We start from the raw sequence: 24,923 nt of genomic DNA on the forward strand, positions 1-24,923 counted from the left end.
TACTTGGGAGTCTGAAGCAAGAGAATCACTTGAACCTGGGAGGCGGAGGTTGCAGTGAGCGGAGATCGTGTCATTGCACTCCAGCCTGGGTGACAGAGCAAGACTCCATCTCCAAAAAGAAAAGAAAAGAAAAGGAAATGGATGTTGGATGACAGCTTGGTATTCCTAGTTATAAAATGCCTGAATGTCCATCGGCAAAACTTCCACCATCTCCAACTGTACTTAGAGTCGTTTTTGGCTTATTTTCTTGGTTCCTGGCTAGGATCCTGATAAGTGAGGTGACTTTAAATACAGTAAATTAAGAGGGGAGAAAAGTTACTCTAATTTGGTGGTATTTGTTATTCTAGCTCAGAAGTCAGGTTTTTATTTTTTGTTTTATTTATTTATTTATTTATTTATTTAGCTTCCCAGTGCTTATGGAATGTAGCCTCAGGACAGCTTCTCTGCATAGATGCCCTTCCTCTGGCATTCCAGATGCACATTTTTGAAAAGCGTGTCCACACAAATGTTCACTCAGGATGGAAAGAGGTCACCTGGGCTCCCAGTCATGTGTGAAAGGTACACATGACCCACGCAGATAGCTCTCAGAGGAGTAGCTCTCCTGGGGTGCCAGGACTGCATCTTCCAGCTCGAGAGCCAGCAGGCTTTCCCTCTATGGCCCTGCCTCCCAACCATTGTGCAGCAGTGATCTGCAAACAATAGACAGCACCAGAACCTTGGTACTTAGAAATGGTTTTTCATGTTTATGACTCAGAGCAAACATTATTTATATAGGACCTGTGAATATACCCAGTCAGGGGAAAAGAAGAGAAATTTGTGGAAAGAAAAGGAAACCTTGCTATCCATTTCTTGGGGGAGTTTGGATTCTAGGTTAGTGAGCGGCAGATGTTTGAGACACAAGTCTGCATGCTATGTGACTTTTGAGGTTTTCCTGTTCACAGATCTTTCTGGCTTTGCCCATTTGTCTCTGCCAACAATTGGAATCGCCACCTTTATTTATCTCGATTTTTAAAAATTGAAATTGCAATAGCACTTTTCCTCACAAACACTTGTCAGGGCAGAGTTGCTAAGCAGTCTATAGCTGCTTTCTCCAGGTATGTTTTAAGGAGAAGCACTAGGAAAAAATTCATGTCCATTTGCAAAATATTAACCCAAACAAGTCTGTAAATATATTTACACAGAGACTCGTATTTATCTTTGAATCTTCCAGGGCCTGCTGCCTGGAGGATGGCACATACTAAATATTTGTTAAATGAATGAATAAAGTGAGGAAGTGGATGACTGTATTACTGAGAGAATAAGTGAATGTAGGCTCAAGACATTTACTAGTAGAAAGATAAAATAAGCACACAAAAGTTAGACAAGAAAGACTGAATGCTGGGAGGAGGGGATGATCACACCAGGTTAGATACTCAACCCTGGCTGCATGTCAGACTTATTGCTTAGAGCCACATGAAGGGCTTTAAAAATCCCAAAGTTGGCCAGGCTTGGTGGCTCATGCCTGTAATCCCAGCACTTTGGGAGGCTGAGGCGGGCGGATCACAAGGTCAGGAGATCAAGACCATCCTGGCTAACACAGTGAAACCCTGCCTCTACTACAAATACAAAAAATTACCCAGGCGTGGTGGCAGGCTCCTGTAGTCCCAGCTACTCGGGAGGCTGAGGCAGAAGAATGGTGTGAACCCAGGAGGCGGAGCTTGCAGTGAGCCGAGATCACGCCACTGCACTCCAGCCTGGGCAGTAGAGCGAGACTCCGTCTCAAAAAAAAAAAAAAAATAAGTAAATAAAAAATAAAAATCCCGAAGTCCAGACTGCACTCCACATCAGTTAGACCAGAGCAGACCGAGGTGTTAGTATTTTTTAAAGTTCCTCAGGAGATTTTAGGGTGTGGCCAGTGTTGAGAACGAACCATGAGACGAGAGGATCAAGAAGGATATAGGAAGTGGCTTTTGTGAACACCCTTTAAGGATGGGTAGAGTTTTGACTTGAAGAAATCAGCAGGAATACAGGAATACAGTAGCTTAACATGTCCTAACTTTTTCCCCTCCCAACTGCAATTCTAGCCTGACTATCCTACATAATCCAGACAGATGGTAGAAGCTGATCAGAGGGCACCTGTACAGTTTAGTGGCTTCTCCCCTCTGGGCGATGTGAGAGCCTGGGTACTAGTCTCTGAGGGACTCAGGTAAGGATCTGAACAGAGTTTCCCCAGAAAGCTGGCCTCAGGGGATTCTCCATCCCTGAGGAACATCCTCATCAGCTGGAAAGGCATATCTGATTTCCATGGCTGAAAAGGTAAGTTGAGGCCATTTCATCCTTGAGGTGGGGAGCTCATGAATGATAGGAAACATAATAAAACATAAAGTCTTGCTTCTTGTGGTATCTTCACAAGGGCCCAACAACCCCTATGTGCTCTATTGCTGGCCTTTAGGACTGAGACCACAAGGCCATCTCCTACCCTTGGAAATGAGACCGCATAAGATTCTTAGCAGCTATGCCTGAGCTCCAAGGAGTAAACACAGAAAAAGCACACATCAGAGAAGGACAACAGCTAGAGAGAGAGAAAAATGACAAACAAAGCAATCAGGAATGAAGAAGTACTCATCAAAAATTAGAGCTATTGGAGGAGATAAGTCTATGACCTATACAAAAATAAAAATAACGAGAAACTGAGGAGATTTAAGAAAAGTCCTTAAAAGATGACCTGGAATTTAAACAAATAAACATGACTTTTCAAATGAAAACTAATTGAATTAGGTGAAGAGTAGAACAGTCAGTGTTGAGATTCAACTCAGGGCTTGAGGATCAAGTCAAGATGTCCACTGCACAGGAAAACAGTAATTCCAGATGAAGGAACAGGTGGGAAGAGGCAACAATTAAACGATAGTGCAAGAACATTTCCTGTGGATAAAGAAGTATCAGAGGCTGAGTGTGGTGGCTCACGCCTGTAATCCCAGAACTTTGGGAGGCCGATGCAGGCAGATCACCTGAGGTCGGGAGTTCAAGACCAGCCTGGCCAGCATGGTGAAACCCCATCTCTACTAAAAATACAAAAATTAGCTAGGCGTGGTGGCAGGCATCTGTAATCCCAGCTACTCCAGAAGCTGAGGCAGGAGAATCACTTGAACCTGGGAGGCAGATGTTGCAGTGAGCCGAGATCGCACCATTGCACTCCAGCCTGGGCAACAGAGCAAGGCTCCGTCTCAAAATAATAAATAAAAATAAAAATAAAAAGAAGGATCAGAAAGTATGTTGGAAGGTTTCACTGGTTTAGGCTATATTAAAGAGGAAAGACACACCCAATCATATCTTGGTAAAATTTCTGAATTCCACAGGTAGCACTATAAATTTTTTAAATTCACAGATAAAAAGAACGAGGAAGAAGAATCAGACTGACACTTAACATTGCTGTGTTGGAAGTTAGTAGAGTGACATTTATGGACTCTTGAGAAAAAAGGACTATGCCAGCCAGGATATCCTTCATATATCAGCAAGAAAGGAAGATATTTGGGGTATGCAAGAATTCAGAGAATATATTATTCTCATACCTATCTGGGGAAAATACGAGAGAAAAGACTCTGGTGAAACAACAAATGAATCAGAACAGAGAACTCAAGATTATGGAAGAAGAATAAGATAGGAAATAGCAGTGAGCCATGCTTGCTTTTTATATAAATATGTATAATATCTAAACCCATAATGATAGACTATCTAAGAATGTGTAATACAAGTTCTAAATAAGGATTCCTGAAATAGGCAATAAATACTCCAAGTAAATTCTAATAACGGTAATCTAGATTGAAAAGTTCTTCTGTATGTCAGCAAAACCTAGAAGTGGGAGAAGGACAGAACAATAAAGTCAAAGTCAAATTTATTTTATTATGACTTCTCTGGAGAGGGAGAGGAAAGTGAGGCAGAAAAAGTGTTCTAAAGGAGAACTAATAAATGTGAAAATGGAGTGAACTAAACAGAAAACAAAAACACAGGAGACACTGTCAACAAATCCAAAGGCTAATTCTTTTGTATCACTCCATTGCCAAGGCTGGAGGGCAGGACAGTAGTGCTATTTTGGCACGCTGTAACCTCTGCCTCCCGGGTTCAAGCAATTCTCGTATCTCAGCCTCTGAGTAGCTGGAATTACAGGTGCACGCCACTACACTCGGCTAATTTTTGTATTTTTAGTAGAGATGGGGTTTCACCATGTTGGCCAGGCTGGTCTCAGACTCCTGACCTCAAGTGATCCACCCGCCTCTGGCCTCCCAAAGTGCTAGGATTACAGGCGTAAGCCACCACACCTAGCCCAAAGGCTAATTCTCAAAAAGTTCAACTAAACAGATAAACCTCTCTGAAATCTAATTAAAGAAAAAAGAACAACAACAAAAAGACAAGACTGGGAATGAATAAAGACCCATGGTCTCAGATACAGAAGAGATTTGAACAATTATAAGAATGTATTATATGCTAACTCCATGATAACAAAGTTGAAGATCTAAAGGAAATTACCAAAGTTAATCCAAGAAGTGAAAACCTGAATAACTAATTATAGTGGGCCAAATCAGGAAGATTATTAAAGATCTACCATTGAAAAGGGTGTCAGGACAGAGGAGTCCACAGCTCAGTTTTCTAATCTTCAAAGAATAGATAATAGTAATGTTTATCAATATATTCTAGACGAAGGAATAAAAACGAAAGCTTACATACAAACCAAGCTTAATTTTAACACTAAAACCCTATAAAGACAGCATAAAAAGAAAAATTATAGACCAATACTTAATAACTGTTGATGCAAAAATCCTAAATAAAATATTGACAAATAGAATCTAGCAATGTGGCAAAAAGACTAATACACTATAGTAAGGAGAATTTACTCTAATATTACTAGGCTCAACGTCAAGAAACATATCAACATAAGTCTTTTTATCAAAAAATTAAAGATGAAAAACCATATCATCTTATCAGTAGTTTCTGCAGAGGCACTTGATAACATTCAGTAGCTATTCCTATTAAAGCTTTAAGTAAAATAAAAATTAGGATTGTTGGATATAATCAAATCTCTTTATCAAAAACCAACAGACAATATTCTAGTCAACAAAACACCAAAAACATTTCAATTAAAATCAAGAATCAGACAAGAATACCCACTATTACCATTTTAATTCAACATGTTCTTAGAGACTTAGAGAGTCAAACAAATGTATAAGGTAAGAAAAAGAAATGATTAGTGTAAATATTTGAAAGAAGTTGACAAAGTTTTGGAATATTTCTTTTTGTTCATGATTCTATCTTTTCTTTTCCAGATTTATGCCTGCTGTTACCATTACTGTTTAACATTGTCTTGGAGGTTTTTAGAAAATAGAATAAGAATATAAAATTGAATCACTAGCATAAATATTTGACAATGTTTTCTTTCATTTATCACATGACTGCATTCTTAGAAAACCTAGGAAACTAATTTAAAAAACAAAACAAAACAAAACAAAAAAGCACTCAGATTAGGCCGGGCATGGTGGCTTATGTCTGTAATCCCAGCACTTTGGGAGGCAGAGGCAGGAGGATCACCTGAGGTCAGGATTTCAAGACCAGCCTCGCCAATGTGTTGAAACCTCACCTCTAATAAAAATAGAAAAGTTAGCTGGGCGTGGTGACCCACACCTGTAATCCCAGTTACTTGGGAGGCTGAGGCAGGAGAATCACTTGAACCTGAGAGGTGGAGGTTGCAGTGAGCTGAGATCTCGCCACTGCACTCCAGCCTGGGTGACAGAGTGAGACTCCATCTCAAAAAAAAAAAAAAAAAAACCCACCACTCAGATTAATAAAGACTTCAGTAAGATGGCAAGGCTTACCAAAATGCATATTAAATTAATTCTTTATCTGCTATAGCATATTCATCAAGAAATATAAATGAGAAAAATATTTAATTTTAGTGATAAAAATCTATAAAGTTTTTTTGTTTTTGTTTGTTTGTTTTTAGACAGAGTTTCGCTCTTGTCTCCAGACTGGAGTGCAGTGGCACAATGTCGGCTCACTGCAACCTCCACCTCCCGGGTTCAAGGGATTCTCCTGCCTCAGCCTCCTGAGTGGCAGGGACTATAGGCACCTGCCACCATGCCCCGCTAATCTTTGTATTTTTGATAGAGATGGGGTTTCACCATGTTGGCCAGGCTGGTCTCAAACTCCTGACCTCAAGTGATGCGCCCACCTCAGCCTCCCAAAGTGCTGGGATTACAGGCATGAGCCACCGTGCCCAGCTAAAATCTATAAAACATTGAGGGATAAATATAAAAGAGAGGTACAGGATTATGTGAAAAACAATCCTATGGGAAAAAAAAAACATAAACAAAATAGGGATACATTTTAATACTATGCAATTTGTTGAGAGGAGTTAATCTCATAAAAAATTCATTCTCTAAAAAATTAAAAATTTAATGCAATCCCAATTATAAGCCCAGCAGATTTTTAAATTCTAAGAAAGTTTTGTATCGAAGTACAACATACACAGAAAAAGCAAATCCCTCTGCTGAATAAACAGTTGAAAAAGATGCTCACGCTCACCAGTAGTCAACAAACTACAAATTAAGTTTACAATGGAATAGGGCTTCATGACTGTAAGACTAGAAAAAAATTAAAACGAGGGGTAGCAACTGTTGCTACTAGGGATGAGGGTAAAAAGTACTGTATATTTTGCTGCTGAAAAATGTTTCAGCCTTTTTGAAAGCAATATATACTAAATTTTAAAATACACATGACTTTCAACCCTGGAATCCATTCAATAGAAGTAAAAGCATTGGTATATAAAGATATATGTACAACAATATTGCTTCATTGTTTAGAGGGACAGAAACTTAAAACAGAGGAAATATCTATCAATAGAGAAAGGGTTGGATAAATTATGAAGGAGCCTCATTATGGATTATAATGCTGCCAACACAAATAATGAAACTGAAACATACCAGGGAACTGAGAGGAACTTCTATGAGATATTTTTGAATGAGAGATAGAAGATGCAGAGAATACATGATCCAATTTTTCCAAAGCAAGAAGTGAACCCAACAAAAAACTCAAATATGTAGAGAGAGACAGAGAGAGAGAGAGAAAGTACATGTACTTAAGCACGTGTGTATAATCACATATCAGATATTATATGAGCAATAAGAAAATTTAAAAACTGTTAGCATCTGGTTATCTGGGAGTAAAGAACTGGGGGAAAACTGGTGTAGATACCGGAAAGGACAAAGGTGGGAGGCTTCAGGGAATGTTTGGAAAAGAATGAGTAGTTCAGTTTGCTTCAGGGGTTGAGGTAACCCAAAGCTCACACCAGGCTGCTGGTGGGGTCCTCTCTTGGAAGATACTGAGGTCAGACTCTCAGTCTTAGAGCACATAGGTGCAGGGTATATCACAGAGTGCGTCCCACCCACCAACATGTAACCTGGTAAGATCAGGTCATTCAGAATACCAAGGTGCCAAGGTCACTGTAGGAAACCTGGGAGCACAGAGCCTAATGTGGTGGTGGGTGAGGCACTCCTACAGGTCTCCTGTCCTGGAGGCCATGACTGTACAGAACCCAAATAACTCCTAGGGTCCACTTGACCCAGTTTTGCTAGGTTAAAGTCTACAAGTCAACAGTTATTAAAAATATACTCCAGTCTTCACTTCCGTGCCTTGACAAACGTTAAGGGATCAAATGCATAATCCACACCAACACACCTTAAAATACCCTTACCTGGAGCAGTGGAAGCATTTTAGAATGAGACAGAGGTGGTTGGTTGCACAACACTGTGAATATGCCAAATGCCACTGAATTGTTCCTCTGGAACTGGTTAGCTTTATGTTATGTGAATTTCTCCTCAATAAATTATTTAGAGGAGAAACAAATCCCTTTCTCTCCCAACCTAAGACTGCTTTTGTATCTCCCTCTCAACTCTGCGAAGAATGCTCCCCAAAGCCCAGCCCACAAGCCAGTCGGCTGAGTTTCCCTCTCTCTTCCTTCCTATGTTTCTTTCCTGTACCTACTCTTATGACGCATCTTGAAATCCCAGGAGACGGGCTGGCAAACCGGAATTCTCCATATGGGGGAGGAAAGAGACACGCTGAGAGGGAAAAGACAGCTTTTTGTTTAACAGGAGGTGAGAATGGGCGAGGCAAAGGCTGGCATTATTCAATCATAAGTTTTGCTTTCCCATATGTGAGCCTAAGGGACTTCTTGGGCTGTCCACCTTCTGCAGCCTGACTTCCCTCACGTCCTGAGTGGCTGTCCCCGCCTGTCACAACAGCTGTTCTTGGCCCACCCAAAGCCAAGGCCCTGCAGTGGGGAGCCCCCTACTAAAGAGTTACTTTTGAATAGGGACAAGGTACCCCTCACTGATGTGGTTACACTCCTCACCCCCCATCCTGGGGGCTTCTCTTGCCCTCCCCTCCTGGACTCTGGGGGAGGCAGGGAGGGACAGGAGAGCTCCACGCTTGGCAGCACGCTGTCTCGCAGAACAGGTAGTTTTGTTTATTTTTCTCCATTTGATTTACAAAATTGTACCCTTTACTAAAACAGCCTTGGGGCTTAAGCACTACAAGTACAGGCACAATGAGATGACATTTAATTACAGAAATATAAGCAGGAGACATCATGATGGAGCAGCAGAACTTACTGCCAAATAAACATTCACGCAGCTCCCCACATTTGGCTGCTCAGCAGCTGAGAGAATGAGGAGACAGAAGGGTCTTCTGCTTGCACCTTGATCACCTACAGATGGCAGCAAGGCCAGGGATAGGACCAGTCTGTAGGGTCCAAAATGTACAGCCCCAGTCCCTGCCTCTCTTCACTCTGTACTTTAACGGGGGTAGGGGGTGGGGGGTGGTGGGGGCGCTTCTCTGGACTTTTTGCTTCCTTTCCCTGCTTGTTTTAGGGAAGCAATCTACTAGTATTACTAGTATCAAAGAAAAGTTCTAGGCCAGGCACGGTGGCTCACACCTGTAATCCCAGCACTTTGGGAGGCTGAGGCAGGCGAATCACCTGAGGTCAGGAGTTTGAGACCAGCCTGCCCAACATGGAGAAACCCTGTCTCTATTAAAAATACAAAATTAGCTGGGCATGGTGGTGCATGCCTGTAATCCCAGCTACTCGGGAGGCTGAGGCAGGGAAATTGCTTGAACCCGGGAGGTGGAGGTTGCAGTGAGCCAAGATTGAGCCATTGCACTCTAGCCTGGGCAACAAGAATCTCAAAAAATAAATAAATAAACAAATAAAAAGGGAGAAAGAAAAGTTCTAGAAGTCATTATGGTATAGTAGAAAGAACTTGCTACCTTTTTGTTTTTTTAAAGACAAACTGACTGGTTCAAATCCTGGCTTGTCACTTATGAGCTATGTTGAACTTCCATAAATCACATAAATTCTCTCAGCTTCCATTCTCTCACCCCTTCTGCAAGGTTGTTGGTTGTAATGACATAACTGGTTTACCGGGAGGCTCAACTCACTAGGAGCATAAATATGAAATGGTTTTATTTTTTCTGCAACTGCCCCCGGTGTGCTTATGTCAAATCCTCCTATTTTTCACCGGTTAACATCTCCTTTCTTGACAGCTCAGCCCCATTCCATAACATTGCAGTCACCTTTTAATACTAAACAGTTACTTTTGATCCTTAAGACTCTGCCCGGTTTGTTCATTTTCAAATTTCAATCTTCTACCCAATCCAAATATTTTTCCTACTCTCCTAAGATTGTCACTATCAATATTTTATCAATACAGAATGCCCAGTGAAATTAGAATTTTAGATAAACAAATAAGTGTTTAACGTAAGTGTCATATGATACTTTTATTTGTATTTGCAAATTCTTGCAATCCTACACCTTCCCCCAGCGGCACTGGCTACTCTACTTTGGCTTTAGAAAAGTGGTTTGCAGCCTCAGCTGCTTATTAAAAATGTCAATGCCTAGGTTCCACTCCAGACCAGTTAAACCAGAATATCTGGGCTCATGAAGAATTCCTGAAAGCTTCCCCATGTGATTCTCACGTGCAACCCAGGCTGATAGGACGGCCAGACCCTGGGAGGGCGGCCTGGCCTCCTCAGCTTCCCCCAACACCTCCCCCTTCCCAGCATGCACTGCGCTGGTGTTGGGGGCAGGAGGAGAAAGAGAGGCAGGTCTCATCTTACTTGGATGCCTGTTGTAAGCTTGTAATCCTCTCTGTTGGCCACCACAGCTCCTCCATTTGATGACGACGGGCCATTTGTTCCAGGGTATGGCAGGCATCCAAATATGGGCACTTCTGTGAAATCCGTTTGTTGGTTCCCCGGAGGGCCCTGTGAGGGTCTTCCTGCTGCTTCGCCTGTGGTGTGGGAGATCAGGATTCAGCTTGCTCTCCCCAGATCAGTCCTCTGACAGAAGCAGCCCTGAGCCCCTAATAGCCTCTTGCTGCCAAGGGTCCCCTCCCTGACTAGGCAGCCTTGTTGGGGTGTGTGGAATACTGGGGTTGTCTGTCACAGGTTACAGACAGGGATGGAGGGAACTAGGGAAGGCATTTCTCCTTCCAAGCTTTGGTATGTCACGGAAACCTGAGAGTCCTGGAAGACTCAGAACCTCTGCTGGTCCAGGGGCATGGCAATGTTCCTATGCTAGACAGCCACAGCGCCACATTAGTTTAGGCAGAGGTTCAGTTTAGTCTCCTCCCTTAAGTAAATTCATAGCACCCCCCTCCCACCTCCACACTCCTCGACCTTAGGGAGATACAAGCCTAACACACAGAGACTGTCTTCTCCATACTCCCAGTTCACCTGGAGGAGACAGGAGTTGGGGGGTTTGTGTTTGTGGGGCTGAAATTGGAATTTCTCAGCAAGCCTTGTGGGGATTTAGCTTGTCCCAAACACTGTGGTTCTCTGACCTCTTAGAAGGGGGTATCTAGCACCTCTTGTTCTTAGATGAGAGCCCTAGTTCCCACTTCAACAGTCCTGCACCCACCAGCATGGTTCACTCCTAATAACTGATGTTTGTTGAGCCAGGCACTGTGCTCAGCTGCTTCATTCATTATCTCCTTTAATCTTCAAAGCAGGGCAGGGTGGTAGGAATCACTTTTCTATTTTTCAGATAAGTAAATTTTGGCCAACAGAGTTTAAATAATTTGCTAAAGGTCATACAGCTAATGAGAATCAGAGCTCAAATTTGACTCCAAAAGCCTTGCTTTCACCATTGTAATTTATAATATTTCCTCCCACTGTGATGTAATTTATGAATAAAACTTATCTTAGTGTCTGGTACACAGCAGGCACTCCACAAATATTCATTCTCTTCCTAGATAACACTCAAACTAGAAATCAATAATCAAGTACAATTTTATAGTATTCAATCCAAGTTACTTAGAAGCAGTTTAAAGCTTTGTTTCATCATCCCCATGTAGTTATCTATTAACTAATTAGCTCTTTTTAAAAACCATCCCAGAGCAAGCAAGGATCACTCTTTTTTTTTTTTTTTTTAATTTTAATTTAAGTTCTGGGATACACGTGCAGAATGTGCTGGTTTGTTACGTAGGCATACATGTGCCATGGTGGTTTGCTGCACCTATCAACCCGTTATCTAGGTTTTAAGCCCCGCATGCATTAGGTATTTGTCCTAATGCTCTCCCTCTCCTTGCCCCTAACCCCCAACAGGCCCCAGTGTGTGATTTTCCCCTCCCTGTGTCCATGTGTTCTCATTGTTCAACTCCCACTTATGAGGAAGAACATGCAGTGTTTGGTTTTCTGTTTCTGTGTTAGTTTGCTATGAATGATGGCTTCCAGCTTCATCCATGTCCCTGCAAAGTACATGAACTCATTCTTCTTTATGACTGCATAGTATTCCATGGTGTATATGTGCCACAAGGATCACGCTTTTAAAACACCTAATATGTGCCAGGCACTGTGCTAGTATTAAAGATAGAGGTTAAATACTTGTGTTAGTTCCCCGTGGCTGCTGTAACAAATGACCACAAACTGGGTGGCTTAAAACAGTGGAAATTTACTCTCTCATGGAACTGGAGCCCAGAAGTCTGAAATCAAGGTGATATCCACAGAGTTGAGCTCCCACTGAAGGCTCTTGGGAAATATCCTTCCTTGCCTCTTCCACTTTCTGATGGCTTCAGGGTATCTTTCTAATCCCTGGCCTTCTCCCTGTATCTGTGTCTTCTTCTTTTTCTGTCTTGTCTAAGGATTCTTGTCATAAGATTTAGGGCCCACACAAATAATTCAAGATCCTTAACTTATATCTACAAAGACCCTTTTTCCAAATAAGGTCACCTTCACAGGTTACAGGTGTTAGGACATGAATTTATCTTTTGGAGGGCCACCATTAACCCAGTACAAAATGATAGCATGCTGTGTTGAAGGAGCTTGGGTCTGGCCTTTGGAGTCAAAACATGTGTTCAAATCCCATCTATGCCCCCAACTCACTTGGGCAAATCACCCAACTTTTCTGACACATAAGTTCGGGTCTTCTGAGAAACAAACACCATGTAGAATTAGACATGCAAGAGATTTATTGGAGGAAAATTCCTGTGAAGGATAAAAGGCAAAGAGCAGGAATGGGCAAGGACAGTCTTAGACTGCAAGGCAGGTCTGACATCTGTGAAAGAAGAGCGGTAAGGAAGGAAGATTGTGTAGGAAAAGCCCCAGGTTTTTCTGAGACATTTTCAGACAGACCAATGGGAAGTCCCTGAGTGAACATTGCCCATTAGATGAGACCTGCATCCTCCAGGAATGGGCCCTCTCTGATGCCCCAGCTGTGCTCAGTCACTGGCCAGCAGCAGCCCAGGGAAAGCAATGCCTTAGTTCAAATTTGGGAATAATTCTAGAGTAACAGTGGGGCTGTCAACTAACTCTACTCTCCACAGAAGATTCTCTGGAAGGAGATTCGAGCAGAGTATTTTCATGGCCACCACATTAGTATTTTCTTTTATGTTTTTTAAATTTCTAAAATAGTAATAATAATACCTAATTGGCCACAATGCTGTAAAGACTAGACACATGGAAAGTGCCTAAGGTGGTTCTGGCACACAGTAGGTCCATCGTAGCTCACCTTCAGGATGGTCCCCAGTGATCCCTGGTTCTTGGTAATCACTCTTGTGTAACTGCCTCCTGTTGAGTGTGGGCTGGATTTAATAACTCACGTCTAACAAGTAGAACAAGACAGAAGTGACAGTGTGTGGCTTGTACAAAGCATAAAGAACCCATCAAAAAGTCAGAAGTCTCTTCACTTAGAGAAGTAGGAAAAGGCTATGATGTGTAACCATGAATCTCTGACATAGCATGTAATCTAATACTTAGATGTGAGGGCAGGTCTAATGGATGACTTCCAGGAAATATTCTCTTATTCTTAAGAAAAGAATTCTTCTTTTCAAGAAATATCAAATATTTAAGGAACTGACACCAATCCTTCTCAAACTTTTCCAAAATATTGAACAGGAGGAAATACACCCTAACTCATTCTAGGTATTCCAATTTCCCCGTGTCCTTGCCAATGCTTGTTTTTTGATTTTGTTTGTTTTGTTTTTGATAATTTCCATCTGAGTGGATGTGAAGTTGTATCTCATTATGTCTTTTATTTGCATTTCCTTAATGATTAGTGTGTCTTTTCATGTGCTTATTGGCTATTTGTATAGCTTTGAAGAAATGGAAGAAATGTCTATTCAAGTCCTTTGCCCATTCGTATATCCAGTTGTTTGTTTTGTTTTTGTTAAGTTGTAGGAGTTCCTTAAATAGTTTGGATATTACTCTCTTATCAGATATATAATTTGCAACATTTTCTCCCATTCTGTGGGTTGCCTTTTCACTCTGTTTATAGTGGCCTATGATACATAAAAGGTTTTAATTTTGATGAAGTACAATTTATCAATTTTATCCTTTGTTGTCTGTGCTTTTGGTGTCAAAGCCAAGAAATCATTGCCAAATCCAATGTCAAGAAGCTTTTCCCAATGTTTTCTTCTAAGAATTTTATACCTCTTGCATTTAAGTCTCTGATTCATTTTAAATTAATTTTGGTATATGGATGAAAGGTAAGGGTCCAACTTCATTATTTACATGTGGATATACAGTTTTGAATTAGTTATTCTAAATTAATTTAGACTTATAGAGAAACTCACTGCATTATTTTTATTTTTCCCTGAAGATTAGCACAAACTTTATCAGAGTCTGTAGAATGATCTTTGGTAACCCCAGTCTAGGGAGAGAAAATGGTGGCCTGAAATAGAGCTGCAGAACAGAGTAGGGTGGAAGAAGAGGGGCTTAATTTGAGAGCCTCTCTGATACAGAATCAATAGGATGTCATGGCTGGCAGAAAATGGCCTGTGAAGTCAGAGTACAAGGTCTGTTCAAGTGATAGGGCAGATCATATTTTCTTTAATAGTGCAACATAAAGAAAATATTCTAAAAGCTGGAAACCACAGTACAATTTCTCTCAAGGTGCAATTTTGGTTTAAAAAATATCTTGGTTTATTCATTGGGGTGGGAAATAAAACATAAACCTTGCTGTAAAGAAGAAGATAGGAAAAAGGAAGGCTGAACTAGTTTGCAAAGGAAATGAGAATGTTGTGGTTTTGCATAGCAGCTGGGGAAGAAGAGGGTGAGGGGCCCAGGAAGTGAGGGAAAATAAACAAGGTGCAGGGAAGTTGGAGCCAGAGTTGTTGAGCATGATGGTGGAAGCTGGTGACTAAAGGGAAAAGAAAGCCAGATTGGAGTGGGAGCATAGAGACTTTGGAAAACAGGCTAATATTTTATGTTGGGTTTTTGTTGTTCTATGTGTTATGTAGCCATCTCCATTGTCTTCAACTTCCAGTAAACATCTGCCACATACTCTGCCTTGTGGTACCGGTTCTTTGGGAAGGTTAAGTCAAAGAAACAAAGACTCAGTACCTTTATAGGTACAAGGTAGAGAGGACAATGAGGTGAGATGCAAAAGGGAGCTGTTTCCTTCCACAACTATTAAACAAAATCTTGCACTTTCCAAGACTGAACCAATTTGAACCAGTCCCTGTGGTGCAAGGAACACTAGGTGCTGATGGGCTTTTCTTTTTTGGTTATTCCCTGTCTTCACTCATTTTGTGCTGCTATGACAGAATGCCACAGATTGGGTTATTTATTTATTTATTTATTTTTATTTTTTGAGACAGAGTCTCACTCTGTCACCCAGGCTGGAGTGCAGTGCTGCCATCTCGGCTCACTGCAAGCTCCGCCTCCCGGGTTCATGCCATTCTCCTGCCTCAGCCTCCTGAGTAGCTGGGACTACAGGTGCCCGCCACCACACCCGGCCCAGACTTGGTAATTTATACAGGAAGAAATGTATTTGGCTCACAGATCTGGAGGCTGGGAAGTCCAAGGGCATAGTGCTGGCATCTACTCAGCATCTGGTGAGGGCATTCTTGCTGTGTCATTCCATGGTAGAAGACAGAAGTGCAAGAGAACAAGAGGGAGTCAAGCTTGTTATAACAAGCCCACTGTCAAGATGACTAACCGACTCCCTTGATAACAACTTTAATTCATTCATGAAGGCAGAACCTTCATGACCTAATCTCCGCTTATTAGGTCCCATGCCCCAACATTATTTCACTGGGGATTAAGTTTCCAACACAGAAAATTTGGAAGATACATTCAAACCATAGCACTCCCCATCTCTGAAACAATCACTGAGACAAAGAGGTGAGGTTATGCTGACACCAACAGAGGCAGGGTCAACCCACTCAACTCATGGCTTCTACACATGGAGGAAGGGGAGGTGAGTGTACATGGATGCTGGAGAGACAACTGCAATGTTCACTTCATGGGTTTGAAGCAGTTTTCTTTTAAATTAGTATATAGTATGTATACATATATTTATAGAGTAGATGAGATATTTTGATACAAGCATACAATGTGTAATAATCACATCAGGGTAAATGAAGTATCCACACCTCAAGCATTTATCATTTCTCTGTACTACAAACATTCCAGTTGTACTCTTTTGTTTTTAAATGCACAATAAATTACTGGAGTGTAGTCACCCTGTTGTGCTATCAAATACTAGATCTTATTTAATCTATCTAATTATATTTTTGTACCCTTTAACCACCACTGCACTCCCCTCCCCCAACACTACCCTTCCCAGCCTCTGGCAACCATCATTCTACTCTCCATCTCCATGAGTTCAGTTATTTTAATTTTTAGCTCCCACAATGAAGTTTCTCTTTCTGTGCCTGGCTTATTTCACTGAACATAAGGACCTCCAGTTCCATCCCTGTTGTTGCAAATGACAGGATCTCATTCTTTTTTATGACTGAATAGTACTCCATTGTGTATATGTATCACATTTTCTTTATCCATTCATCTGTTAATGGATACTTAGATTGCCTCCAAATCTTGGCTATTGTGAATAGTGCCACAATAAATGTGGAAGTGCACATATTTCTTCAAAATACTGATTTCCTTTCTTTGGGGTATGTACCTGGCAGTGGGATTGCTGGATTATGTAGTAATTATATTTTTAGTGTTTTTTAAGGAACCACCATACTGTTCTTCATAGTGGTTGTACTAATTTACATTTCCACCAACAGTGTATCAGGGTTTCCTTTTCTCCACATCCTCAGAAGCATTCATTATTGCCTTTTGGATAAAACTATTTTTACTGTGGTGAGATGATATCTCATTGTAGTTTTGATCTGCATTTATCTGATGATCACTGATGTTGAGCACCTTTTCATACACCTGTTTGCCATTTTTATGTCTTCTTTAGAGAAATATCTATTCTGCTCTTTTGCCCATTTTTAATCAGATTGTTAGATTTTGTACTATAGAGTTCTTTGGGCTTCTTATGTATTCTGGTTATTAATCCCTTGTCAGATGGGTAGTTTGCAAATATTTTCTCCCATTCTGTGGGTGGTCTATTCACTTTGTTGATGTTTCCTTTGCTGTGCAGAAGCTTTTTAACTTGATGTGATCCCATTTGTCCATTTTGCTTTGGTTGCCTGTGCTTGTGGGGTATTACTCAAGGAATCTTTGTCCAGTCCAATGTCCTGGAGAGTTTCCCCAACGTTTTCTTTAGTGGTTTCATAGTTTGAGGTCTGAGATGTAAGTCTTTAGTCCATTTTGATTTGATTTTTACATATGGCATGAGATAGGGATCTAGTTTCATTCTTTTGCAGTTGGATATCCAGTTTTCCCAGCACCATCTATTGAAGAGACTATGCTTTCCCCAATGTATATTCTTGGTACGTTTGTCAAAAATGGGTTCACTGTAGATAGGTGGGTTTATTTCTGGGTTCTGTATTCTGTCACATTGGTCTGTGTGTCTGTCTTTATGCCAGTAATATGTCATTTTGGTTACCATAACCATAGCTCTGTGGTATAATTTGAAGTCAGGTAATGTGATTCCTCCCATTTTTTTCTTTGTGCTCAGTGTATTAGTCTGTTCTCACACTGCTAATAAAGACATACCCGAGACTGGGTAATTTATAAAGGAAAGAGGTTTAATTGACTCACAGGTCCACATGACTGGGAAGGCCTCACAATCATGGTGGAAGGCAAAGGAGGAGCAAAGTCACCTCTTACATGGCAGCAGGCAAGAGAGCATGTGCAGGGGAACTCCCCTTTATACAACCATCAGATCTCATGAGACTTATTCACTATCACGAGAACAGCATGGGAAAGACCTGCCCCCATGATTCAATTACCTCCCACCAGGTCCCTCCCACAACATGTGGGAATTATGGGAGCTACAATTCAAGATGAGATTTGGGTGAGGACACAGCCTAACCATATCATTCAGGATAGCTTTGGCTATTCTGGGTCCTCTGTGGTTCCATATAAATTTTAGGATTGTTTTTTCTACTTCTGTAAAGAATGTCATTGGTATTTTGATAGAGATTACATTTAATCTGTAGATTGCTTTTGGTAGTGTGAATATTTTAACAATATTGATTCTTCCAATCCATGAACATGGAATATCTTTTCATTTTGTGTGTGTGTGTGTGTGTGTGTGTGTGTGTCCTCTTCAATTCCTTGCATCAGTGTTTTATATTTTCTATTGTAAAGACTTTTCACTTCTTTGGTTACGTTTGTTCCTAGTTAGCTTATTTTACTGGTAGCTATTATTAATAGGATTAGTTATCTTCATTTCTTTTTCAGATTATTCACTGTTGGAATATAGAAATGCTACTAACTTTGTTTATTTTGTATCCTGCAACTTTACTGAATTTGTTTATCAGTTCAAATAGTTTTTTGGTGGAGTTTTTGGGTTTTTCCAAATATAAGATTATATCATCTGCAAACAAGGATAATTTGACTTCTTCCTTTCCAATTTGGATGTCTTTCTTTTGTCTGATTGCTCTAGCTAGAACTTCCAGTACTATGTGGAATAACAGTGGTGACAGTGGGCATTATTATCCTCTTCCAGATCTTAGGAGGAAAGGCTTTCAGTTTTTCCCTATTCAATATAATACTAGCTGTGGGTCTGTCATATATAGTTCTTATTATGTTGAGGTATGTTCCTTCTATATGCAGTTTTTCAAGGGTTATTACCATGAAGGGATATTAAACTTTGTCATCTGCTTTTTCAGCATTACTTGAAATAATCATATGATTTTTTTCCTTCATTCTGTTGATATGATATATTACATGGATTGATCTGCATATATTGAATTATCCTTGCATCCCTGAGATAAATCGCACTTGATCTTGATGAACGATCTTTTTAGTGTGTTGTTAAGTTTGGTTTGCTAGTATTTATTTTGTTGATAATTTTTGCATTAATACTCATCAGGAATATTTTTGGTGTTTTTAGAAAACTAAAAAAAATCATTTTTTTGGATGCATCTTTGTCTGGTTTTGGTATCAGGGTAATACTGACCTCATAGAATGAGTTTGGAAGTATTCCCTCCTCTTCTTTTTTTTTTTAATAGCTTGGGTAGGATTAGTATTAGATCTTCTTTAAATGTTTTGGAAAATTCAGCAGTGAAGCCATAGGGTCTCAGGGTATTCTTTACTGGGAGACTTTTTATTATGACTTCAATCTCATTCCTTTTTATTGATCTGTTCAGGTTTTAGATTTCTTCATGGTTCAATCTTGGTAGGTTGTATGTGTCTAGGAATTTGTCCATTTCATCTAGGTTTTCTAATTTATTGGCATATAGTTGCTCATAGTTGTCTCTAATGATCCTTTGAATTTCTGTGATATCAGTTGCAGTGTCTCCTTTTTCCTCTCTGATTTTATTTATTTAGGTCTTCTTTCTTGGTTTGCTAGCCTGGCTAAAGGTTTGTCAGTTTTGTTTATCTCTTTTAAAAAAAAAGTTTTGTTTCATTGATCTTTTGTATTGTTTTATTCATTTCTATGTCATTTATTTCTGCTCTGATTTTTATTAATTATTTTCTTCTACAAATTTTAGGTTTGGTTTGCTCTTGCTTTTATAGTTTTTAAAGATGCATTGTTAGGTTGTTTGTTTTACATTTTTCTACTTTTTTGATATAGATGTTTATTGCTACAAACTTTCCTCTTACTACTGCTTTTGTTGTATCCTATAGGTTTTTGTACGTATTGTTTCCATTTTTTGTTTCAAGAAATTAAAAAATTTTTTTCTTATTTTCTTAATTGACCCACTGGTCATTCCAGAGCATATTGTTTAATTTCCATGTGCTTGTATAGTTTTCAATGTTCCTCATGTTATTGATTTCTAATTTTATTACATTGTGGTCAGAGAAGACACAATATAATTTCAATTTTTTTGAATTTTTATAAAGACTTGTTTCGTGGCCTAACATATGGTCTGTCCTTGAGAATGATCCATGCAGTGAGGAGAGGAATGTGTATTCTGCAGCCATTGGTTGAAATGTTCTGTAAATATCTATTGGGTCCTTTTGGTTAATAGTGCAGATTAAGTCTGATGTTTTGTTGTTTGTCTTCTGTCTGTACGATCTGTCCAATGCTGAAAGTAGGATGTTGAAGTCTCCAGCTATTATTGTATTGGGGCCTATCTCTCTCTCTTTAGTTCTAATGATATTTGCTTTATATATCTTGGTCCTCCAATGTTGAGTGCTTCTATATTTACAATTGTTATATCCTCTTGCTGAATTGACCCCTTTACAATTACATAATGACCTTCTTTGTCTCTTCTTATAGTTTCTGCCTTAAAATCTATTTTGTCTGATGTAAGTATAGCTACTTCTGCTCTTTTTTGGTTCCCATTGGCATAGAATATATTTTTCCATTTCTTTCTATTTGTGTCTTTATACATAAAGTGTGTTCCTTGTAGGCAACAGATCATGGGGTTTTGTTTGTTTGTTTGTTTTTTGAGACAGAGTCTCACTGTCTTGCCCAGGCTGGCATGTGGTGGCACAATCTTGGCTCATTGCCACACCTCTGCCTCTCAGGCTCAAGTGATCCTCCCACCTCGGCCTCCTGAGTAGCTGGGACTACAGACACATGCTACCATGCCTGGCTAATTTTTGAATGTTTTGTAGAGACAGGGTTTTGCCATGTTGCCCAGGCTGGTCTTGAACTCCTGGGCTCAAGCAATCTACCTGCCTCAGCCTCCCAAATTGCTGGGATTACAGGTGTGAGCCACTGCACCAGGCTCAGATCATGTTTTTTAATTCATTCAGCCACTCTATACCTTTTGATTGGAGAGTTTAGTCCATTATATTCAATGTTATTATTGATAAGTAAGGACTTACTTATCAATTTTTTTTTCCTGGTTGTTGTGTGGTCTTTCCTTCCTTCTTTCCTTCCTTCCTTCTTTCCTTCCTTCCTTCTTTCCTTCCTTCCTTCTTTCCTTCCTTCCTTCCTTCTTTCCTTCCTTCCTTCCTTCTTTCCTTCCTTTCTTCCTCCCTCCCTCCCTTCCTCCCTGCCTTCCTTCCTTCCATCTGTCTTCCTTTTTGTGAAGGTGACTTTTTTCTGGTGGTATGTTTTAATTTCTTGCTTTTTATTTTTTGTGTATCTAATGTAGGCTTTTTAATTTGAGGTTACCATGAAGCTTGTTAATAATGTCTTATAACCGATTATTTTAAACTAATGATAACTTAACATTGATCGCAAAAACAAACAAGCAAAGAGAAAACTAATACAAAGTCTATATTTTAACTTCATCACCCCTACTTTTTAACTTTTAGTTGTTTCTATTTATATCTTACACTGTCTGTCTTGAAAAGTTGTTATCATCATCATAGTTGATAGGTTCATCTTTTGGTCTTTCTACTCAGGGCATGAGTAGTTTACACACCACAATTACCTTGTCATAATATTTTGTATTTATCTCTATACTTAGTATTATCAGTGAGTTTTGTACCTTCAGGTGTTTTCTTATTGCTCATTAACAAGAACATGAACCACAAATGAATTTTTGTGAACATGAATTTGCACGTCATCCTTGTGCAAGAGCCATGGTAATCTTCTCTGCATCATTCCAATTTTAGTCTATGTGCTGCTAAAGAGAGCATTAAGCCAGTTTTTACAATATTAAAGTGAGATTTGGAAGACCTAGGGATGCCCAGGTTGCTAATGCTCGGGTTGTACAAGATAAGAAATACTAAAGTCCAGTAAAAGAAAAAAAAGCATATTGGCTTGATGTTCTTTGATTATAGTGTTTGAGCATTTTTCAACCATCCTGATTTTATTTTTTTATTTTTATTTTTTGGAGACGGAGTCTCACTCTGTCGCCCAGGCTGGAGTGCAGTGGCGCTATCTGGGCTCACTGCAAGCTCCGCCTCCCAGGTTCACGCCATTCTCCTGCCTCAGCCTCTCTGAATAGCTGGGACTACAGGCGCCCGCCACCACGCCCGGCTAATTTTTTGTATTTTTAGTAGAGACGGGGTTTCACCGTGGTCTTGATCTCCTGACCTCGTGATCCGCCTGCCTCGGCCTCCCAAAGTGCTGGGATTACAAGCATGAGCCACCGCGCCCAGCCAACCATCCTGATTTTAAAATGTAAACTTCAGTATATTCATGGAAACAAGGTACAGTTGTTGAGAGCCAGTGTTTCAGCGTTCAAATCCCAGCTTTACCCCTTACTTTTACTTCTGTGATTCAGTCTTCTCATCCATACAATGAAGGTAATAATAATGCTTGCTTCAGAACATTATGATATGGTTTGACTCTGTGTCCTCACCTGAATCTCATCTTCAATTGTAATCCCCATGTTTCAAGGGAGGGACCTATAATCCCCACGTGTTGAGGGAGGGAAGCGATTGGATCATGGGGGCGGTTCCCCCATCTTGTTCTCACAATAGTGAGTGAGTTATCATGAGATCTGACGGTTTTATAAGTGACTGGCATTTCGCCTGCTTGCACTTCTCTCTCCTGCTGCCATGTGAAGAAGGCCCTTGCTTTGCCTTCACCTTCCACCATGGTTGTAAGTTTCCTGAGGTGTTCCCAGCCATGTGGAACTGTGAGTCAATTAAACCTCTTTTCTTTATAAATTACCCAGTCTCAGGGAAGTTCTTTATAGCAGTGTGAGAATGGACTAATACAGAGAATTGGTACTGCGGAGAGTGAGGTAATGCTATAAGGATACCCGAAAATGTGAAATCAACTTTGTAACAGGCAGAGGTTGGAACAGTTTGGAGGGCTCAGAAGAAGACAGGAAGATGTGGGAAAGTTTGAAACTTCCTAGAGACTTGTTGAATGGTTTTGACCAAAATGCTGATAGTGATATGGACAATGAAGTCCAGGCTGAGGTGGTCACAGATGGAGATGAGGAACTTACTGGAAACTAGAGCAAGGGTCACTCTTGCTATGCTTTAGCAAAGAGACTGGTAGCATTTTGCCCCTGCCCTAGAGATCTGTAGAACTTTGAACTTGAGAGAGATGATCTGAAATTGGAACTTCCATTTAAAAGGGAAGCAAAGCATAAAAGTTTGGAAAATTTGTAGTCTGACAATGTAATAGAAAAGAAAAACCCATTTTCTGGGGAGAACTTCAAGCCAACTGCAGAAATTTGTGTAAGTAATGAGGAGTCAAATGTCAATCACCAAGACAATGGGGACAATATCTCCAGGGCCTGTCAGAGGTCTTCACTGTAACCCCTCCCATCACAGGTTGGGAAGCCTAGAAGGAAAAAATGGTTTCATGGGCCAGGCCCAGGGCCTTGCTGCTTTGTGCCGTCTCAGGACTTGGTTCCCTGCATCCCAGTCATGGCTAAAAGGAGCCAACGTACAACTCAGGCCATTGCTTCTGAGGGTGCAAGCCGCAAGATTTGGCAGCTTCCATGTGGTGTTGGGCCTGCACGTGCACAGAAGTCAAGAATTGAGGTTTGACAAACTCTGCCTAGATTTCAGAGGATGTATGGAAACTCCTGGATGTCCAGGCAGAAGTCTGCAGGGGCAAAGCCCTCATGGAGAACATCTGCAAGAGCAATACAAAGGGGAAATACAGGGTTGGAGCCCCCACACAGGGTCTCCACTGGGGCACTGCCTAGAGGAGCCGTGAGAAGAGGGCCACCAGCCTCCAGACCTCAGAATGGCAGATCCACCAACAGCTTGCACTGTGTGTCTGGAAAAGCCTCAGACACTCAACACCAGCCATGAAAGTAGTCAGGGAGTGGGGCTGTACCCTGTAAAGCCACAGGGATACAATTGCCCAAGGCCATGGTAGCCCACCGTTTGCATCAGCATGCCCTGGATTTAAGACATGGAGTCAGAGTAGATTATGTTGGAGCTTTAAGATTTAATGACTGCCCCACTGGATTTTGGACTTGCATAGGACCTGTAGTCCTTTTGTTTTGGCCAATATCTCCCATTTGGAATGGATGTATTTACCCAATGCCTGTACCTTCATTGTACCTTGGAAGAAATAAACTTGTTTTTGATTTTACAGGTTCATGGATGGAAGGGACTTGTCTTGTGTCAGATGAGACTTTGGACTGTGGCTTTTGACTTAATGCTGAAATGCGTTAAGACTTTGGGGGACTGTTGGGAAGGCATGATTGGTTTTGAAATGTGAGGACATGATATTTGGTAGAGGTCAGGGATGGAATGATATGGTTTGGCTCTGTGTCCTCACACAAATCTCATCTTGAATTGTAATCCCCATGTATTGGGGGAGGGACCTGTAATCCCCACATCTTGAGAGAAGAAAGTGATTGGATCATGGGAGTGGTTTCCCCTATCCTGTTCTCATGATAGTGAATGAGTTCTCATGAGATCTGATGGTTTTATAAGTGTCTGGCATTTCCCCTGCTTGCACTTCTCTCTCCTGCTGCCATGTGAAGAAGGTCCTGGCTTCCCCTTCCCCACCATGATCGTAAGTTTCCTGAGGTGTCCCCAGCCATTTGGAACTGTGAGTCAATTAAACCTCTTTCCTTTATAAATTACCTAGTCTTAGGAATTTCTTTATAGCAGTGTGAGAACGAACTAATACACATTAGTAGCAAGATTAAGTGACTAAATATTCATAAAACCCTCAGAACAATGTCGGACACATGGTGTTTATTAAATAAAAGATTAAAAACTAGAATCTTTTGAGGTCCCTAATTTTCTCCCAGATTTTATCCCTCTTCCCAGAACATATCTGCCTCCTTCCTCTCCTGACCCAGAAGAAAAAGTCTACTGAAAAGCAGAATGCAATCAGTTGACTCCCTTCCATCCATGAACCTGTAAAATCAAAAACAAGTTTATTTCTTCCAAGGTACAATGAAGGTACAGGCATTGGGTAAATACATCCATTCCAAATGGGAGATATTGGCCAAAACAAAAGGACTACAGGTCCTATGCAAGTCCAAAATCCAGTGGGGCAGTCATTAAATCTAGCCTCCCAAAATAGATTCATGTCTGAGGACCAAGAATAAATAATTGGCCTGATATTGATTTGGTTTTAGGGTCATTCTTTCTTTCCAGTGACTAAGTTGTTCTATTTAGAGCACTAAGAAGTCAGTGATTTACAAAACGGTGCTTTGATTGTGGAGTGAAAAAGAATGGATACCCTGATAAAATGGCAAAGTTAGTGGAACAGTATT

At 40.6% G+C, this 24,923-nt stretch overlaps 1 non-coding gene across 1 annotated transcript; it reads right to left on the reverse strand.

The window, feature by feature from the left end:
• Positions 1–21,304: 21,304 nt before the first annotated feature.
• On the reverse strand, positions 21,305–21,411 carry LOC116813949 (U6 spliceosomal RNA). Its single transcript, XR_004371073.1, has one exon. It is a non-coding gene; the product is annotated as a U6 spliceosomal RNA (small nuclear RNA).
• Positions 21,412–24,923: the final 3,512 nt, after the last annotated feature.

Source organism: Hylobates moloch, unplaced genomic scaffold (assembly GCF_009828535.3).
Source record: "Hylobates moloch isolate HMO894 unplaced genomic scaffold, HMol_V3 SCAFFOLD_9, whole genome shotgun sequence".
In the NCBI taxonomy this organism is placed as follows: Eukaryota; Metazoa; Chordata; class Mammalia; order Primates; family Hylobatidae; genus Hylobates; species Hylobates moloch.